The sequence below is a fragment of the Homalodisca vitripennis genome, chromosome 4 (assembly GCF_021130785.1).
Source record: "Homalodisca vitripennis isolate AUS2020 chromosome 4, UT_GWSS_2.1, whole genome shotgun sequence".
NCBI lineage: Eukaryota > Metazoa > Arthropoda > Insecta > Hemiptera > Cicadellidae > Homalodisca > Homalodisca vitripennis.
The window spans coordinates 78507059-78529863 of NC_060210.1; the positions used below are offsets into that span (position 1 = coordinate 78507059).

Sequence of the window (22805 nt, forward strand, 5' to 3'; positions counted from 1 at the left end):
GTTTTAGTTCAAAAATAGACTAGACCTCCATTAATTTTATGTATAAATATGAATTTTAAAAATTGTACGTTTTGTTGTTTATTTTTAGAATTATTGGAAAGGAAGTAGTGTATGTTTTAGTAATACTTATTGAAGTACACCAACAATGATAGAATGATAGAAAAAGCTTTGATCCAACACAAGAATATATATATTCTACAATATGCGCACACACACAAACGTGAACCAAGAAAATAACCAGAACTAGAAGACTGAATGTATTTGTTTTGTGTTTTTTATTATCAGTAATAACAGAATATTTTTGTTATTCTTTCAGAAAATCTTTTGCTTAAAGTTACACTTTTTATTAGTGATAGATGATTTGAAAGGTTAACAGGATTTTGGACATTTACCATCTTTATAGGTTACACACAATTGAAACATTACATTTCAAAATCAAGTATCTATTACATTCTTCAGGCATTTAAATATAATACAAAAGATTAAGCATGCACAAAAATTAAAAAATCAATAAAATATGACCTGTCATACTTGAACACACATGTCAAGAATCACAGACTAGATTCCACTTCTTAATAAACACATACGGTACTTCCCCAACACATGATGCACAGGTAAGTGGAAGACTAATCAGATAGTTATTATGGTTTTATTTTATAAAATAATACATTCAGACCCGTATTTAGGCACATGCTATTCTGTGCTCATGCACAGAATGGCGAGATTTGGGGGTATAAGGAAACCTAATCGTGATCAGATTGCTATGAAAGGTGATCAGTTGGTAAGAAGTGTAATATACTTCAGTATGTTATTTTAGAATTTTTTAACCACACAAAAAACGTTTTTGTCAAATTACCATCTTAACTTTGATTATAATAGGACGGTTAAAACATTCAGCATTATTCATTCTCCTCAAGAAAGCTTAAAGTAATATTTTAATTCAAATCAAGACTTTTTAAATCCAACAAATTTTTGTTATATTTTACTAAAATTATTGTTACAATTAGGAATTGGATGCAGTGAACGAATAATGGCACAGGGGTGCACAATTACTAAATACAAGCAGGAACACTTCATGTCAATACTATGAAGCACAAACATTTCCAATAAATTACACAAAATATTTATATTTTGACACCACTTTGTACATTCCAAATGACTGTAAAAGAAGCCGAAAGTAACGTAAATAGAAATGAACATATACATAGTAGTTGCAGTTTCCCTCAGAGTACAGTCTTAGCTTGTTCATCTCCTATAACTTCAACCCAGAATCACACTGATGTGAAACCCTCTATTTGTAATTCTTCTGTATCAGATAAGACCGTCAATACTTCATTTGAACCAGACCTTAAATATCAACTTGATGTAATAACTCATAGTTACATTGAACTAGAAAAATTCAAATTGATTATGAAGAGAGGATAAATAAATTAGTGCATATAAAAAATAAATTTACAAGTAATAATAAAACTTTAATAAGAGATAACAGTGAGTTAGCTGAAAAGAGTTTTAACCCTGTAAAAACAGCATACCTCCACAAGATTTTCAACCTCGGAATATGTTACAATAATAAAAAAATGAGAAGTTATTAAATGAGAATCTGGAACGGCAATAAACAAGTAAAGTATTTTGTATTGTAAAATTAACCTGTACCAGTTTGTGGTAACTTTTACTCTCAGGACAAACGAATAACCGGTAAAGTTTCTTTTTAGACTAGTTCTGACTGATAGTTGTCACAATAGTACGTTGCCAAAAGTCTGAGCAGTTCTGAACTGTGTTAGTTTGTTGTCACTACAAGGCTACACCGCCCTGGGCAGTCTGATGAATTAATTGTGTGTTAAAACAAGCAGTTGCCAATTACGGTAAATTAAACAAAAGCTGTTCAATTTAATCTATGTTCACAATATTACATTCTTAATACAGGTTTACAAAATTACACGCTCAAGATAATGACTAGAAGCTCCATGATTTGACCAATGCCGAATTTTTTGTGGACCACCTGGTCAAGAATAAAAGTTGTGATGGTAAAAATAATAACTTTATTTCCATCCAATTCTAAAATTATTATATCAATTACAGTAATTATTATATCAATTGTAAATTTCTTGTATAAATATTTGGTTTTTAATCGAGTAACAAGTTTCTAAGTTATGAGTTTTCAAAACTGCAGTTTGGTTGGAAAGCGCTAAAACCAGTATTTTTGTTGTTGTTATCCAGATAAAAACTTGAAGTTATTGTTGGTAAACAGTTTTATATGTAGAAATGCAGAAATAAAACAAGCTAAATTTTAATATAATTCCTGTTATTGTAGCTCTATTACTTAGTTTGTGGTCAACTTTTAAACTCTTACATCCATACCTACTTTTCGATCTGAAAGTAAACATTAAGATTTTAGCTTTTGGTCTTGATTTGCGATTTTAAACAACTATTTTGTTAATTTTATGGTTAAATTTTTGTCTTAGTTAAACAAACTTTATAATTTGTTGCAGATTAAGTTGTTAATTATCCCAGATTAAGCTTACTGACGATTGGTGGTAGAGTGGGTTTTTTACTGCAAACTTTAAATACACTGAACCTCCACTTTGCACCACTTGCTTTTTATTAGTTCAATAGTACAATAAAAACCATTCAAAATCAAATTTTTTCAAAAATTAACCAGAGGAGAGCCGCTGTGCCCCCCCAATGATCTGCAAGTGTTTTCATACCTCCGACTTCACAGTGTTCCGGACACCCCCCAGAGAAGGATTGCTGGGTGCGCCACTGTACCTATGTTTCACAAATTTAAAAGTCAACGAACTTCCCCCTTCCCCCTGGGGGGTTTATCCACATGTTTACCTCGGCATGCATCCTCATCTATACTCTGAAAGATACTGAATGTAATACTGGTATTTTGAGATCTTTTGCCTTACTCATACAGTAGCATGGCCTTATGGTTCTCTGACTAGTGGATTACAGGTACAGGTGCTCATGCAATTAGCAATCACCTTGATAGAGTACATTTGCGTCTCTACCAATCATAGTTTGTTCTTTTTTCCCTCCCTTTACTCTCTTGCTAAATTTATAGGTACATAAATATGCTTTTCAGTTTGAAAAACAAAAAGCAAATAAGGAATTTAAATTTAATTTTGAAACTTTTTTTTGTTTATATAGGCCCTACATAATTTATATATGTGTAATGAAAAAATACAAGTCCCTGTGAAATGAATGAACTAGGACATTAAACGTTCTTAGACCCATGTTTATTTGACATTTTATTTAATGTTTAGTAAAAAACCTTCCTTGTGGGACCCTTGTATGTAATAATGTTATTGTGGTTTTCTATTTAAAGTTTGTTAATGACAATGTATGATTTAAAAGGATAACAGGATTTTGGGGCATTTGCCATATGTAGGCCTACAAGTTTTGTAATCTTTGTGCCCTCTTGTAATCTTTGTAACGGAGTAAGTTGGCAAATATCTGAAAAACCATTAATTTTTCATCATGGAAATATCTAACATTACATCCTAAATGTGTATCTGCTTGTAGCCAAACCAAGTCCATTACCTTAGAAACCACTTTATATGCTTGTAAAGATTTTGATATTGATTTCAAGATGATAGTTTCAATATTTTTGAAAAGTTATTTAAATTGTCTCTTTACAAGTAGTTAGACAATTAAGAGGCCAAAAAGTAAAACAAAATATTTTAAAAGCTTTATTTTTTACATTAATAAATATAATTTCAATCATTTGCATTCGAAAGTTTTGAGATTTGGGAATATGAGCCCCTTGCTTGGAACATCCTGTATTTTACTATCCTGTACAGATTTGAAATTATTTTAAACAAATACTCTTGAGTTGATTTATTGGGTAATCTGTTCAAACTAAACCTCTGCAGTTAGCCGTTTAAGCACTAGATATTTGATACAGGTGGTCTGTAACATCTTGCATATGATTATGAATTAAAATAATACAATGTATAAACTTTTTTTTTAAGTATCAGGGAATTATCCTCCATATTTGGTTATTCTTTAAGAAGTGGTGATTACCAGTTGCGGCGATAGCGGGTACGTAAGGGCTCTGTGGATATGTGGCAATAAATAGCCTTGTGAGAGGCTCCCAAACCCTTGCACTTTGAGTAATTGCATCTTTCATAGCCCACACTCACTTGGCTGATAGTCCATACTGTACTTCCTGTAATTGAATAGCGAGTACTCTACCATGCAGTTTCAATTTATAATCTTTTCTTGCAACTCAAGTATTGCTTACAACTCAATCGAAGTTGGTGATTCCATGTTTTCTTCCCAATTTGACCGATGGCATCATGCACACCCATGGGTATTTGACTCATACTACACAAACAATGATGTTTTACAGCCTTTTTCCACTCTGATTACAAATTAGCCAATGCTAAATTCACATTTGCGCCAGTGGCGCCACTAACTTAGGATGAAAGTTTTTCTTCATTCATTACATCTTATAGCAACATTTTTTTACTGAAAATTGGAGTTCAAAAATTTCATCATGAAAAAGTAATAACTAGACGAGTATTAAAACAAAACAATATATTAAAATTACCTTCAACAACAAGATTGGGAGTTTCTTGGATCTTCTGGAAACACCGAAGAAATGTGCAATAAGTTCAGATTTTGTCTCTTACAGCATGTGAAAATGTACCACAACAAACAAAACTGCCTAATGACTAAAATCATAAAATGTTTTTTTTCCAATCGTAAAAACGAATTTACTGTAAAGTAATTAGAGCAGCAAAAGCATACAAAGTAAATAAAAAACTTTGCTTAGATGACAATCTCTCAAAAAACAGTTTAGGATGTAATAAATAATGAGAAATATAAAAAAACCTTTTTCAACTTACAGTTGATTGAACTGAAATTAATGATCCTTTATGTGTAGCAAATGCTTTAAATAAGTTTTTATTAATACCATAGAAAAAAAAAATCATCCAATTATAATGCGAATATGACATATACTAATCCAATTTTACTAATACTAATACTTTACTAGGAAAGTCAACCATTGATGCTGTATCACTCCTAATGGAGTTAATAGTTAAGAGATTGGAAAAATACCAACATGCAATTGGCATCTCCCTAGATCTATCGGAAGCGTTTGATAGTGTAAATCATCAGATCCTTTTGATCATTCTTCAAAGCTTGGGATGCATAGAGTGTCACAGAATTGACTAGAACCATACCAAGCCAATAGAACTCAACAAGTAGAAGTGGATGGAAAGTTATCACTTCCAATTAAATTGGAATTTATTGTCCGTCAGGGATCGATCTTAATCCCATATTATTTCTACTGTATGTAAAATAATTGTAATTCATCCTTGAAATCTGGAAAATTTAATTAAATGTGCAGATAATATGACTTTTTGCTTTAGAGAAAAATCATTAAAATGATTTAAAACACTTTTATGGACTTAAACTCATATGCATTATTTTTTTTAAGTATTAATTTAAAACTAATATAGCAAAATCTAAAATGTTATAGTTGACATGTTGTTGTTGAAAACATTATCATTGATAAACCCATAATTAAGAAGGTAAACATTTTTGAAATTTATATTGATAAAAAATTAATTTTTGAGAAACACATCAATACTATTAATTCATAAGTTTCTTCTGGGCTATATGTATTGAGAAATCCAAGCAATATTGCACAACTGTATTAAAATTGGCCTATTATCACCCTATATATCTTCACTTATTATACGGTATTTGCTATTTACGGATGTTGTAATGTAAACGAGTTTCAGAGACTGTATTACAAAAAAAGTCCATACGAATCATTAAAAAACTACAATTGAGAGAGTCATGTAAATCTGCTTTAAAGAATAAAAACTTTTGACCTTGGCTTGTTTATATATTTTATAAACAATACTACATTCAAAAATTTAAATGTAAATCATTTGAGGGAAGGGATTACCACAACCTCCAGAATGTATTAAATTAGAAACCAATAACAAATCATTTACAAGAAACCTGAAAAAAATATTGTACAGGGCCTTATATACAGCGGATAAATTTATGGAGCAAAACATTATATAAATAACTAAATTCAAAATTTAAGATTAATATTTTATACATTTTAAATATTGTTTATATTCAATTATTTGTATATCTCCAATGTTATACTCATTTATATTTGATTTTATTGTTTTTTATTATAAGATGTTAGTAGAAAACACTTATAGCTCAAAATTGTTTTGTGTTTCAATAATGATGTTGATAACACAATTTAATGTTGTTATAAATCAATAAAATGTTTGTTATCATTAATGTTAGTTGTTTCAAAATTTAACTTTACCCTACAACAAAATTATTAGAATTTTTCTGTACTCTAATTGGTTTTTCACTTAGGAGTATTTAAAAATGTTAAAACCCAATACTTAAAATAAACTTAAGTAAAATGTAAATATTTGTAATGTGAGTCAACCGATAAAGCAATATGGCTAATTCCCAACAAATTTCAATGTAAATTTTGAGATAAATTTCCACTCTCTCAAGTTACTATTATGAAATAAAGGTGTACGTTTTCAAGAGAATTTGAAATTTTACAAGTTTATTTCAATGGCAATCAACCAGTTTACAATGTTGTGTTATACCTTTTGTAACATATAACGATGGCAAATGTACGAAATCCTATCATCTTTTCAAACCTTCCATTGTCAATAACAAACTTTAAACAATATTATAAAACAAACAATATAGTAGTGCATATATCTGAAATAGGAAGAAGATCAATACATACTATGAATAACAAAACTATATGACAATAACTAATCACCGGCAGGGATACGGTTCTACTACCATGAAGAAAATAACAACACATATGAAAGCAACACAATAGCAACATAAGAATCGAATTAACAGAGACATTAGTAAATGACTTATGGGTAAATAAGTTAAATAAACAAGTGTGTTGATAGGCAAAATCTAAAATTGACTAACATTACAAACAGCAATAGGCAAGTTTTTGTAAAAAAAACAAGTAAAATCTGAGATCATACTGCAACTCAGTTTGTATATTAATGGTGAAGCAATAAAATAATCATATATGGAATATTTAATAAATGTTAATTACATAAATATAAAAACTATAACTAATTTCTGGAGGTCAGAAAGTTGAGTGCAGGTCTTCATACTAGCATGAGGCTGTAAAGTCTAATAAATCTAGCCAAGGGATTGTAGTAGTTGAAGTTTTTAGCATGATATATTCAATAATACACTTGGCCCTGGATAATCTCAGTTATTCTAAAATTATTTTTCAAAGCAATTGAAACTCTGAAATTATTAAACATTTCAGAGTGGGAACTTTTTTATGTTTAGTATTCTTGGAACATACTTCTGAATGAATAAACTATTATCACCTTTGAAATCACGATAACAATGTTAAAGAATTTCATCACTGACCACCTCCAGAAATTTCAACGAATTACATTTAAAATCTTTAGTCTGTTAAAATCCAGAACATGGATTATATTGTATTCCCTACAATTCCACTGGAGGACATTATCCTCATTTCTAACCTAGTAGTAGCACTTCTCTGACCCACTCAAGTTCTGAAATTCTCATTGTACTGAACATTAGATGCTTCCCCTGTATTTATTGGTCATGGTTAGTATGATGTGTGAGCAATTGTTTTCAGCTATCACTCATGCTACTATATCACTGTATTTCCACATAATTGGTTTTCCTCTGTCAAAAATTCTCCATCTTTCAATCATCAGAGGAAAAGGAAAAAGAAAGGAGTTCTATATATCAGTAGGAAGGTTGAGGTAGCGACCTCTCAGTTCCTTCTCACCTGCAAAATAAATATAAAAAATTTCAAGGGTTTATTTGCCTATAACATACATAAATGCTGTACAGTTCAATTGATTCTGTTAGATTTGATATTAATTTGAAAACCAAAGCATTTTTCTATTTTTTATTCTTCATCCCCATCTCCCTAAAAGAGATGCTCTTCAAACAAATAGGTATCCAACATATGGTTGTAGACTGAATAATTATTTTTCAGAAGAGTTAAGTAGAGTATAAGATCTGAAGAGAGAGTTTAGCATCTGTATAATTTACCAACCTCTTTATTTCTTGCTGAATTCATCAACAGGGACTGACACTTTTTATTTTTTATCGATTTACTTTTCATCAGTGTAACTTTATTGTTTTACAACAATTTTTGATACATTTTTTTCTTTATAAAACTAAGAAATAAAATTAAAATATATGTTAAATAAAATAAAGGTATTCTTTTGAACTCATCATTAGCACTACCTGTTATGACAACTAGGGAAATGCTTGTGTAATCACTAATACTACTGTTCTTATAACAATATAACAATTCATATAATTATGTCTGTAACTACCATTCTTCATGATTACTTACAATTTTCAGTACCTGTACTACTGTATGATAAATGTTTTTATCATATCTATTTATTGACTTATTTGTCGTAACTTGTTATATTATTTATTCAAGTAGGTTAGTGACGCAATACTGCTAAAAATTAATGACTTTGTCAAAGCATCAAGCCTGAATGACAATGAAAAATATTCTTGTTCTTCATATTCTTATTCTTATCATAAATACATCCAGAATTTTTATATCAACTGTAATATTTAGTTAATTTCATACTAGCTCAGTAGAATGTGTCCTTAACCATCTCAAACAGTCCTTCAATTTTTAAGGTTTCTAGAAAAATATTACAATATTATGAATTTTTTATGTTCTGTCAATATCATTAATCATTCCTTAGAAGAAGAAAGAAATGCCAGTTTTTCAGATGTTTTACTTCAATATGAATTTAGTTAGTTATAACACATTCTGACATTTAACTTTCATTATTTTTTCAGATAGAAAACAACACTGAATGTCCTTGATTCCTGACAAATGTCCCCATTGCCACATGTTCAAAAATGATAAAGTACAGTTTTCAACTTATTTTATCATTGTGTTTTTTATGAATGATAGTCATATGTTTTAGGAATTGCCTTTATCATGTAATCAAATTGCTTATTCAAAATCTACACATTGTATAACTTAATTTCTTCTGCCCTACTTCAGTTACAATCTTCCCAAAGTTTTGTCAATGTAATTTTGCCGCTACATGTAACATTGGAGATCAAATTAACTCCTGTCAGTTAGATCATAGAAGTGATCGTTAAAAAGGAAATAAATTCATTCAAAGCATATTTCAGTCAATTCCACTGTTCCTCAGGATATTATTTCCTTAATTATTTGAACGACTCCAGGAACTATAATTTCAGCGAAGAGTGATTCCATCAAATCAAATAAAATCAAAATAGTTATTGTTCAAAGACATATACATGCCTAGAACATAGTCATTAAATATATTTTACTATATAATATTAGAACTATGTATTACACAAGTACTGCTTTAAATTCTTTTTAAAGGATGCCTCAGTTGAAGAAGTTTTCACTCTATGCGGTAGAGCATTGAATATTTTGGGACCAACATATGACATGAATCTTTTGAAGATGTTGCTGAGGTGGTGCGGAATGATGAGTGTATCTCTATTTCTGGTAGAATACAGATGATTATATGTAGAGAAATATTGCAGGTTTTTGAATGTATACATTGAGACATAAAATATAAGCAGTGGAGGCAAAGTCAAAAGGTTTTCATTAGTAAACGCTGTCCGACAACTGTCACAACTACCCAGGCCACACATCACTCTAACAGCTTTTTTGCAATTTAAAAACTCTCCCAACAGAGTTAACTGGGGCCGTCTCCTAAAGATCAGCCCATACATCAGAATAGGAACAAAATATCCAAAATAAACCAACCTAAGCGTCTACCGACATAAAAATGTGGAAAAATATCTCAATGAATATGTACAGGCACTTAGTTTTTGGCATACATGATTAATATGTAATGACAAATCCAAATTAGAGTCCATGTAAAGTCCTAAAAAACACACAGATGTGGATTCCTGAACAGGATTACTATCCACAAAGATCATCTTACCACTCCTGTTACATGATATTGTATTTTACAATTTCTTTTTGACAAAACATCCTACGTTTCTGAAATAATATGTCTGTGTTGGTTTTCCCAACAATCAGAGACATAGTGGAGACATATTTGACTACTTGTATTAATGAACTAATAGAGCTAATAGTAGGTCTCATTAACATGTTTTCTTTATACACTATTTGGTAATCCATTCATCAGTAATGGTAACAGGTCAGAATTCATAAAATCTCTCTTTTTAATGACTTTTTCTATCTGTACGGGTTTGTTTGATTTATTTATAAATAAAGTTGTATGCTTTGTATGATTTATAGTTGATTTTTTGAGACTATCTTTGATTATCTTATTGATTTCCTCCTTTCAAGTGTCTACCTCTATAAATACTGTATCATTTTCTTTATCCATCGATAGAATTACTCAGTTATTCTACTTAAAGCATGTATAGCATTTCTTCCCTATTTCAATAAATTTGAGTTAGGTTCAATTTTCACTTTATGTTAAAAAATTTCTTTCTTATAATTTTACTAATTTGTCTTTTAAATTCCAGGTAGGAGTACGCCACACCATATGTCGCATAACAGGCTTTGCTATAAGGTTACATGCAAAATTTCAAATGTATAGCTCATTTAATTCTGGAGATATACACATACAGAGACAGACATCATACTGAAGATAAATTTTCATATCAGCAGGCAGATAAAAGAGAAATTGTGTCAGCCTACTGAGTGATACACATGTGGCTCAGCCAAATACAAGTTCCATGGTTGGACGTGCACCATTATAGAACTCATTCTTGTGTATGTAGAAATGAAGTTTCATGCAAAATTTTAAGACTGCAGGTCATCTTTCTCAAGATATTATACCACATAATACATTCACATTTTTGTTCATTGTCTTTCAAATTCAATGTAGTGACATACACTAATATCAAACTTATTGATGCCTCTATAGAAATGAAGGTTTATGCAGAATTCCAAGTCTATAGGTCATTTGGGTTTTGAAATATCATGACGATAGACAGACATGACATTTTCCAGCCCCACAAATGATAGTCTTAGTTAATACTCTGTCAATAAATTTTTGCTGTTGGTTGTTTCTGGCCTTTCTTTTTGGCTACTTGTTTTTTTAACTTTGGAAGGCTTAATGCAAATTTATATTATCTATACATTTTTATCATAAATCATTTTAATACTATTTAACTTTTGTTTTGCCTTATTCTAGTATGATTTAAATATATTTAACATGCTATATTTATAGTACTGTATATTTTACACAGCAGTGTTTTGATAGCATCTGTGTAAGTATGATGTTTTTTCTTGCCACTTAGTCAGTATGTTTTTTAGTGCTGAAGCATCTAGGTCACTTTTCACTATCTTTATGTTATTAGTACCTATGTTATAAGTTTAAAGAAAGTAATAAAACATTCCTAATGGAGGCATAAAATTAAATTTAAATAAAGCACATATTTTGTAAGCTGATCCATGGTAGAAGAGAAAAAGGTATGGAATACCAATGAAGGATTATGGATTGAAAGGTGCATTGCACAATACTTATGATGGAGCTTTGGAACACTGAATGGAGTCAAAATAAAGTACATAATTGCACTAAATATGTAAATAATCTTGTACTCCTTTATTTTGCACTACGTAATTTATTTGTATAGTTGCATTGTTAAAACGCTAATAAATTTAAAAAAAAACTATTTATTAAAACAATTTTTATATATACCTAATTTAATAAAACCTAAATACAATAATTAATTGGATAACATTCTAAAAAAAAAAAAAATACAAAAAGCACAATAATTGAAAATAAAATTGCAAGAACACATTAAAAATAATGATGAGAAATATTACTATTATCTAAATAAAAATCAATGGTCTATAAATATGCAATAAATTACAGGAGAATAAAAATAAATATTGTTATTATTAGGTAGTTATTTTTTATTTGAATCAAATTAAATTTGGAAATGTTATTATTATGAATTAATATGTAACATTTTTATGAGCCTTTTTCAATATCACTCACTACATTTAGCACTAAAACAATATTCATCCTAAATTTTATCATGTGCAGTGTTACTGTGCTTTTAAATATCAAATTAAGAAATTTTGTTTCATTTTTAGTTCTGAATTAGGTATTATTTTCTGTGTTGATGTTCTGTTTATTGTAGTCTTATAGCCCTATTTGTTTTGTTTTATTTCTTTCCTGAAGATGGTTTAATCCCAAATATAGAAATTGTTAATTAATATCTTCTTCCTGTTTCATATTGAAGATTTAAATATATATAATTAAAATATTACTTTTGTTTTATAACACCTTTTTAATATAAAATAAAAGAGTCATACATAAACTGTATATAATAAAGTAGGACAGGATAAACCTTACTATGTATATTTTTGTTGCTATTTAATATTCTTAACCATTTTCCAAAATTGATTGGCATTATACTTGTTTATGTAGTCCTTAATTATAATACTACAGAAATTATAATTTATTATTTATAACAATAATACAATTAGATTGATAAAAATATAAATTAGTACCAACTTAATTCACAAACATAGTTATTTTTATTTCATAATACACTTTACTGCTTAATCTGACAAGAAGGAAATTATATTTCTAAAAAAATGTTAACTATGCTAATTGTTTTACAAACTTCAAAAAAGTTCTATTTTTTATCGTATTATTAGCAGTATTTATTTCTCAATAGTGGCAAGCATGCGCAAACGTGTGGGCTGGCGCCAAAGGTTGAGTTTGCAGGAACCAATAACATCAAAGCTTTCCCCCTACTCCAGCTGATCCCCTTCTGTCGTCGGATCAGTGTTGTTGTGTATAGTTTCTATCCTTGGTTTCTTTTTAATATAAGTGTAATATAACTTAACTTCGGGGAAATTTATAGTATTTTGCTACCAGTGTTATAATTATAGATCAGATAAAGTTTTCCATTATTGTTTTATGAGTGGTGAAATTATCATCTCGACGACCAGTGTCTAACCTATGCATCATATTGATTTGTATGGTGGAAGTAAGATTAAGTTCTTGGACTTCTCCAGTGTACGAGAAACTTGAGTTGACTGGGTAAGGTATAAATGATCATTTACAAGTTAAGTTTTCGTCATGACCAATGTAATATTTATAGGTTAATTTTAGTTGTTAGAAGTGGAACCAATCGGCAATCGCACACATACCAAAGTACAACTAGTTATCAGTTTTATAAAATTACGTATAAAAAAGCCTCATAATTTTACTAACTTAAATGTGAATATACAATTTTCACACATTTATTAGTTTTAAAAACATTGATCTTCAAAAAGGCAAAAAATATCATTCATATATTATTTTTTTACTTTTATATATATGCAACCATCACGAAGAGGTTAACCTAATAACTAAGTTGATTTTCCAACTTACTGCCCTATGATTGATTTTTCATATTAAAAATTGTCTTTTGTATAATTTTTGAACCTTTATGAGTCAAAATTAAGAATAACTAAGCAGTCTGTTAAAATACATTGTAATTCGAACAAATGCAATTCTTGAATTTAAATGACACTAAAGTATATACGTATACTTATATTTAATTTTAAAATTCTGTACTTTCGTACCTATATGTATTGGGTGATATGTGTGTGTCTCATGCTGTATGTTGCTGATTACTATTCAAATTAGCTTAGCTATTGATTTTTAGTTCCATATACCAATTCATTGACAGGGTGCAACTGCATCAGGTCTAAGTGTAATAGTTTATCTTTTTATAAGATAAAACAACATTTCAATGGCAATAAATAATCTTGTTTCTAGCTATTAACATATGCCAGATCCCATTCCTTTTATTTGTGAATAAGTATAACTAATAAGTAGACATCTCTTATTCAACACACAAACAAGTATTAGGCCTATACGTTTCTAAGATCTACACAAAAACTGTCACCACTCAAAATTTTGTACTAATTTGTTCTAACAAAAGTGCTTTAGTTTTTTTTCTTTTTTAGAGTAAACATAACTTTTGTATAATTCTCAAATTTATTGACTAGATAACGTTTGTGTCTCTTTTCTGCTACCTGTATTTTTATGTTGATGTTTATAAAAACCATACAAATCATAAAATTTAATTTATAGAAATGACTTTTTGTGTTTTGACCAGTTTGGCAGTTTATATTTTGAATTTAAAAATTAATAATTTGAATTTAAAATTAAATGTTCTTATTATTCGAAATATGCATATAGCCTATTAACCAATAAAATATGCCTGCTTTTGACTTCACAGACATAACTTAGGCTTACCACATATTTTTTTGTACGTAACAAGCAATTTTTTATCATATGTACATCTATTTTATAAAGTTTCAGAAATAATTCTTATGAAGAAGAAAAGAAAGAATAAGTACTTTTTAAATTTTAATGATGTGTGAGACATTGTTCTGTAACGTCCAGTAACTACTACCCTATATATACTTTAATTACTTAAGCTATTTAAGTTATTTATCTGTCATGATTAAAAAAAATATATCTAAATTAATCAACCAGGTGTTCACGGTTTCATATATAGGCTAGTTCTTTCCAATAAAAATGTTATATTTCTTTCAACTCAGTTCTTTCATGTCTACTTCTCATTATGTGTGGTAGTTGTTGTTCCTTGTAGTTGTCCTTAAGCCATTTTGTATGTAGACTGTTCACTGGACCATGCAAATCTCTTTCTGTATGGGTTTGTTCAAATACACTTAATTCAGGTTGTTAGTTTTGCATGATGTAGTACTAATAAAGGTATCGATCATTTTTATTATTATTTTGTAAAATGGGTAATGGATGAAAGAGAGGATATTTAGTAGCCTATGTTTTACTTAATGATAATAATTTTTGTGTAACACATTCTACAAAGAATAGTGTATTCTGTTCTATGTAGAATGAAAAGTTTTCACAGGTTAGAATATTACGTTCACTTGTATTGAATAGTATATTTTAAAGCATGCTGTTTATTGCCAATAGCTTAACATATTTATCAATCTTACGTATTTGTAATGAAATAAATTTTTTTAAGGTACTTACTTTAATAGGCCTATAGATAATTTACTTATGTGTGTAGTTGTATTACACCTGATTTGTTCAACCGTGGTACTACTTGGGGGAGTTTAAATAATTTCAGTTAATTCTCAAAAGATTGTTGGAAATGAAAATAACTTGAATAATTATGATTAAATTTTCTTTATTATAAAACCTATCTTGTAATTTAAAAAGTTTTTATATGTTATGCTGGATACATTTCATTTATTTTTAATGTAATGCTATGTGACGTAAGTGGAATTTTCAGCGGACTATCTTAAGATGAAATTAGAAGATTCTTTTAACACCTTCACTGCTACACAAGTCATTTAGCAACATTAGAACACACAGAATAGTAGTAATGTATGTCCATCACAGTGAATGTGTTGAAGTAATCTAGTAGTCTCATTTACTTGTGCCAAATTTCTAGTTTCTTGCATGACAGAAAAAGCATGAATGATATAAAAATTGACAAAAGCTTTTTAAAATCCTACAACGTTAATTAAGTTAAGAATTTATTTCATGGTTTCAGTTTTAAATTTTATTACATAATTTTATAAATAGGGCCTTATTTAGAAAATGTCATAATGCAATTTAAAACTGGAAACAATGAAAAAGTATTCTTAACTTAATTAACATTATAGTAAAAGTTTTAATGGTTTTGTAATTTTAATATGATTTATGCTTTTTCTGTAATTAAAAAACTAGAAAGTTGGTACACGCAAATGAGAGTACTAGATTACAAGTAGCTGAAGCAGGGCATTGTAGCTTTTATTGATTTAAAGGAAAGGTTAGTGAAATGTCAGCAGCTCGAGGTTGTTGGCAATAGCAAGTCTAGACAGATTCCCCCATAATCACTGGGACCTCTTTCAAAAGCTGAACTCCATTCTATACTGTAGCTACTAATAACACTTAACGTCTCATTCTGACAATCTGAACATTCAATTTAAGAGTCCTTAATTATTTGATAAATCTTTATATCGTTAGTTCTATAATCAGATTGCTTACTTGGAAAAAAGTTTTAACATGAAATAGGAAAACATTTTTTACATGAAATTATGATCTCAAAGTGTTAGTTGATTGGAGCGAATGACCAAATATATGTATGACACTAACTGATATATCCTTGGTCTGGCACACATTTCTTGAGAGTATAACATACTAGGGCTTCTTGGGCATTCCCTTTTTAAATGGCATTTCAGACATTCCTGAGATAAGTGATGGTTTTTGGAAGATAGCCTTATCTCAGGAACCACTTCCTTATCATTGAATGTCCTAGGCTTAGAAATGTGAAATGTAGTGGTTTCAAAGAAAGAAAAACAGCCCCTCTTGCTGGAAGCGCAACTGTTTCTTATTGAACACCTTTGACAACATAGATTTGTGAGTAGATTCCATGACACTTAATTGACTAATTTCAATGGTTTCGATAATTGAAATTGAAAAAGTTTAAGCGAGGCGGTGTTATGATGTTGGAGACCTTAGCAATTTCTTAGTACACATCTCTGAGGCATGTATATGATATTTATTTGAATATTTTTAGAGATTCATTTTAGTAATTTTTAACTAATTTAAAATTAAACAAAACATCAGAATGACAGAAATTTGGAATTAGTGAGTAGTCATTTTTCTACTGACCACTACGAGGTAACATAGTATTTTTGCAACTTATCATATTTAGTTGTGCAATTTCGGATGTTTTACTAATTTTGTATCAAAACTTGAATGACCAATGGGTAGAGTTATGGCATTGGAAACTGAAATGTTGTCTTGTTGAGCCCCTGACATGTCTGAGCAAAACTTAATGGGATTCAGAATAAAACTTTTCAATTTTAAGGACTGAACTTTTTTATAAAACTAAATTAAAAGTACTCTTTTTGGTAAAATAACACACCTTATACTGTTATGTTGATAGAATATATAGAATAAAGTGGTAAAGAATATAGTTATTGCTTTAACAGCTGTAAACATTAAAACATGTTCAATTTAACCCTAGAACTGGCAATGGTGTCACTCTGTACTGGGGGCTCTATTTTAACAGCCTCGCAGACGTTTCTTATAATGTAGTATCACATTTCATAACTGTTAGTCCAAATATAAACTATTATATGTCAATGTATTTACAACTATATGGAGAGCATTATAATAACAATATCTTATTGTTTCCATGGAAACAAAAAAAAGTTAGAAAACATTATTTTGACATTATTTTTGTAAATATTCCGTTGTGTAACTGCTTAGCAATAAGCTTTACATCAAAACTGTAAATGTATAACTTATTCAAAATGTTGTCCTGATTCCAAAAATATATAATTATTGTAACTTTTACCTCAAAACGTATGTGTTACAGGGCTTTGTATGAAAAATCATGCTTATTTACTTATTTTCAAAAATGCGTAGATTTCTAAATAAATATTACTTTTCGTGGGTAAACATAATCTCATGACTGCATTTTTACTTATAGTATGACAGATAAAACAAAAATAAAATAAAATAATAAATTTTAATCTTACCTTATTTACATATGTCCAATATATACAAATTTTCATTTTTCACTCAGCGTCACTAGATTTATTGGTCTCTAAAGTTTTCACCCATACTAAAACTATAACCTAAGAAAGCTAAAAAAAACAATAATAACAACACTAAAACACTATAAAATACAATTTCCAGAAGTACTATTGGATTTGTAACCTCAAACATAAAACCTGGCACTTTTTTACAGTTTCACAACAATGTGGTTGACCCGTACTACGTTCACGTCAGCTGTCCATAGAGAACGATGTTTTTCGGTAAACAAAGAAGACAATAATCAAAGTAAGAACAGTAAATCGGTACTATAGTTAATGCTGTTCCAGAATATATCAAATAAAAATAATTTATATGACCTTAATTGCCTAAAATTTCAATAACTGTACATGTCTACTTTGGCGACGAATATTCGTCGTTGCCAAATCAGACGGGCCTTTGGCGACAAAAATTCGTTTCATACCAGCTGGAGGGTTAAAATATCAGCATTTGGAGCATTGCCATTTACTTTTAAATCAAACTCTTAAGGTCATTGCTTTAAGTGTGTTATTCTATTAAATTTTTTCTAATTAATATTTAAATTGGAAAGTCACTGATAGTTGTAACAAATATAATTATTTTCTTTTTTGGGGAAGTTAGATATTTTTTCTGTCATGTAAAACAATTCCATAATAATTATTACAATTATCGAAAATAATTATTTCCAAAACTGTATTCTTATTGGGTTTTAACTATTCAACAAATTCATTTAAATGACAATGTAGTACATTCTGTCAATTTTGAAGAAAACATGTGAGGATTAGATCAAGAAAGAGGATTTTGGTAGAAATGAAATTTTTATATGGAAGAATATCAGTAAAAAAAATACTCTTGAAAGTAGACTAAAATGGATTAGACTTACTTGTTAAGATACAGAAGAGATCATATAAATAAATATTTTATTTCAATAGAAAAGGGTAAAGAACAAAAATAAATGAAAACCACAGGGAAGAAGCCTAAAATGAAACATGTTGAAATAGAAAAAGGAAGACCAGACACAATGGGGAATACTGTGCATTATACTGGCCAAGAGTTTCAAGCTGTTATGGAAAAAGGCTGGAGGGAGAAGATAATGTTCATCGAGTATGTTGCATCAAATAAGAAAATTGGGCATAGGAGCTTAAATTTTCGTTTTAAGTCATAACGATACTCACAAGAAAATATACAGCCTTCTATAAATTGCATAGGATAAATGAAGTATATAAAATAATTTGTTATAAGAACCAGTACCAAGCAATACCAGTTCTTTGAAGTGTGGTAGTTATTCTTAGTACATTTTTCATTTTGCCAACAATTAATAAAAGTCAGTCCAATAATTGATGTAGTGGTGCATCAATGCTCACAACTAGTGCATTGTGTGTGTTTTCACCTTGTATAGGACAAAATATTATCATAAACAATTAATAATTAATGTTTTAATAATAACTAGAGTCAATATGATAACAATTCTGGTTTATAAAATTATTTTTTATAAAAATTAAAACTTATGTATGAAATTGAATCTTTTCTGTCATTAAAAGTTATGATCATGTGAATGGGCCGAATAGGCCTATGTATTTTTATTGGCCAGACAGGCGCAAGTGTGACGACAGTGGAAGCTATTTTGGCATCACTGAGCTAGGAAGTGGAGCAATTGGCAACCCTGTCTGAACCTAACGGGTTAGCTTGTAGGCTCGGTTAGCACTGATTGGAACAGAATTATTTTGCTCATTAATAAGGTTGTCGGCTTATTATTCATCAAATATAATGTCTTGTTTAGTTTTGTTTTTGATTTATGAGGTTTTTTAAAACATAGTGTTTTATATCATTATGAAATTAGGTAGACAAATTGAAATCAAAATTAAAAGTTCAGTGCATGAAAATAGATTTTTTAGAATTAATAAAGTGAAATCTTCTTACAAAGTATGAACTTTGACAGTAAGTTTTGATATTTTCAGCGTTATTCTGTATTTTCTTTGTATAACACACTATCTTAAATGGTTTTATAGTGACCAACTGTAATAAGGACATGATTCCAAATTACCATACACCAAACTATCAAATTTTTATTTTTATTCCAAATTATTTGTTGTGTCTGTTAGTTTATTTCAAATGGTATCTACATTTTTGGGATCTTCATTTTGAAGCTCTTAAAATGTTAAAAAATCTAGGTGATAAATAAAAAATAGAGCAATGGTTTGAATGTTATGTGAAAGAGGTATTTTATGCAACAAATGAAATTTAAAATTATTCATCCATTAACAAGGATATAAAATATCCAGTAATGGATATTTTAGCTCTTACGCTTACGTGGCCAGTGTCATCTAAGTTTTCCAGTTAACATCTCGTTGAAACATTGCTAACACAATTATATTCTTGAAATATTTCGACCTCATAGTGGAGGGTCATTTTCCTTCAACAGACATTAAACTGAAATTGCTAACAATACACATTAGTTTTTTGTACATCGGCTGAAGCTTAACCAACCTTAAGACCAAATATGATCAATATGGCTCCTTTTCTACAGGCTGCCAGCTTTTCAATAATTTAAAGCTATCTTCTTTATTGAAGTTATAGTTTTGTCTAATTGTATTGTAAGTTTTTTGTAACTGTATTCTGCTGTGGCTGAGTTTACTCGCTCTTGTGGATACTAAATGTTTTGTCTCCTAATATAGACTGAGCCACAACTACATGGAATTTTGTACACTCCTGGCGTACACAATGGAATCATGTCCTTCGCTTATCAAACAGTTCTTCAATTTTTGAGCTGGTTTGAATACAGTTTTTATATTGTGTCTTCTTAATATCCTGCTTATTTTGTTAGTGTTTATTTAAATGTAAGGAAGATAGATTAGTTTTAAACTTTCTTCATTTTTATATTTGATTATTTGGTACATTCTGACATTAACTTTTGTAATTTGTTTCTAAAACGCTTTATTATCTGTGAAGTATTGTACCCTTTTTCATTTGATATCTCGTATAATATCCTCCACTGTATTCAAGCTATTTTTGTCTGATATGTAGTTATCATATTTTAATTCATGAGTTCTGTACTCTCAACTTCAGCTCTGAATGATAGTGAGACTGGTAGTGCAGTTTGGTAAACATTAGTTTCCTATATACTGAATTTCATATACTCCCATCTGGCTTGATTGTCATTACATCCAAAAATTCTTTTGTTTTCAACTACTTTAGTAAACTTGATCATTAGATGTATGGCGTTAATATGTTATAGGAATTCATCTAAGCTGTCTTCACTGTGAGGCCAAACTGTCGATACATCGTCTACATAGCAAACCCATAACTTTAGCTTCTTTAGTGCTCCTTTCAGGGCAATCTTCTCAAAGCTTTCCTTATATAGGTTTGCTGCTACAATTGACATTGATGACCTCATTTTTGCTCCGTTATTTTGTTTATAGAAATTCTTGTCAAAAAAAATGATTAGATGCATATCTTTGCTAATTTATTTGCTGAGATTTAAACTTAGATGGTAGTTTAGTGATGGGTAGTTTGAAGCTGTCTAACTTAATTATTTATGATGTATTCTTACAATATATATAAATATATATATATATATATATATATATATATATATATATATATATATATATATATCATTGTAATAGTTATTTTATAATGTCTGTACACTTTTTAATACTGTAAAATAACTGTTTTTTTCATGACTTGTTCCAGTAATTATTTGATATGTATCAAGACTTCTCATTTATGCATTCAAGTTGTTATAAGAAAGCTAAAGACTTTTCAATAAGATTTCACAACATATATAAGATTGCACAACATATAGGTAGGCCTATCACTTGAAAAAGTATTGTAAAAATTCAAAATATTTTTTAAAGTTAAAAAGTTAGTAGTTCGCTGAGAATTGTTCAAAAATTAAATAAATTTGAATCAGAATTCCACTACAAGTTACTATCAAACTATTGAAAATCATTGTCTAATAGAAATACAAGACTTTAAAGCATAGTACAATAATTTTGGAAAATCCCTTAGAGTTTAATAAAGATTAATTATTCTCAAGACAGCACAATACAAATTTTGGTTTTGCTTTCTAAAAACATTTTTTAGATGCTTAAAAGTAAAGTTTCAAGACCCACATATTATCATTTAAAAGGTATTAGGTATGGGCTGGACTTCTGATTTTGGATTCCAAAAGCTATTGTTCATATTGGAAGCACACACTTGGCCAAGTATGCCTAAACTAGGCGTGTGGTCACACTATATGCAATTATACACAAGTGAACACTTCCAGTTTCAGTTGCTATGGATTCTTCAGAAGATGATGATATTTTTCTTGAAACCAGTGTTTTATAGCTTTTTGTAGCCCTCAGTCTCTCAAAGCTATCACTCTCTAGGATACCCAACATATATGCTAACGTAATAATCACGTTACTCTTTCACAGCCCTCTGGAGGAATGAGCACGCTTGCCTATAGAAACAAATTTTTTTAGTTTCCTGTAAGAGGCTACACAAGCTTTTCCTCGCATGCGCTTGTCAGTGGTAATCAATGTGAACGTATCAAGCACGTCCCCACAAATTTATATGCACATCTATGAATTTTTATTTTTCAAGCATGCTTGGCCAACTGTGTTTCCCATATAACATGGTCTTAACCCTAGAACGATCGCGTAGCTACTTTGTAGCTCTTCAAATGTCACATTCAACGCCCTTCGAGCTACAATATAGTCGCTTTGGTAGCCTTTGTTACAAATCATCTTTTCATTGTGAAATAAAAGTATTTATTATGTTTTCAAACATGAGATGCATCAAGCTAAAAATTTTTTTGAAAAGTCACAGCTGGATTGGTTGTAGACGTTGACCAAACAAACTGTATCGTTGGAAAACTCAAATCAAGCACCAAATCTTGCCCGTTTTTGATTAGAATAAACTGTTTTCGAGTTTTGAATGATTTATTTTACATCTACATTCAGTACTTTGCTGTGTTACTATATTGGCATAAGAGCTACAAAAGCATTCCTATCTAAACTCGTTAGAAAAATATGCATTATATTCCTTTGGTATTTCAGAATTTTTAAATATTATATTTCTATATAAGGAATAAATGTTAGAATCTATTTTACATCTAGACTTTACGGGTGAAAAATTACTCATATTATTCCTGTGCGATAGAAAACAAGCAATTTCCTGAAAATGCTGTAAATAAATAATTTATGTGTTTTCACGGTAGTTGAAAATATTTTC

General features: G+C 29.4%; 1 protein-coding gene across 6 annotated transcripts in view; it reads left to right on the forward strand.

Annotated features, from left to right (window-relative positions):
* The first annotated feature begins 12785 nt into the window (after positions 1-12785).
* Positions 12786-22805, forward strand: part of LOC124359585 — a 109861-nt gene continuing 99841 nt past the window's right edge. For 3 of the 6 annotated variants that reach the window (XM_046812466.1, XM_046812460.1, XM_046812467.1), the window contains exon 1: positions 12786-13079. The gene's annotated coding sequence lies outside the window, so the exon portion shown is untranslated. The remainder of the gene's footprint in view (positions 13080-22805) is intronic. The other 3 variants (XM_046812463.1, XM_046812464.1, XM_046812465.1) reach the window with 1 other exon arrangement.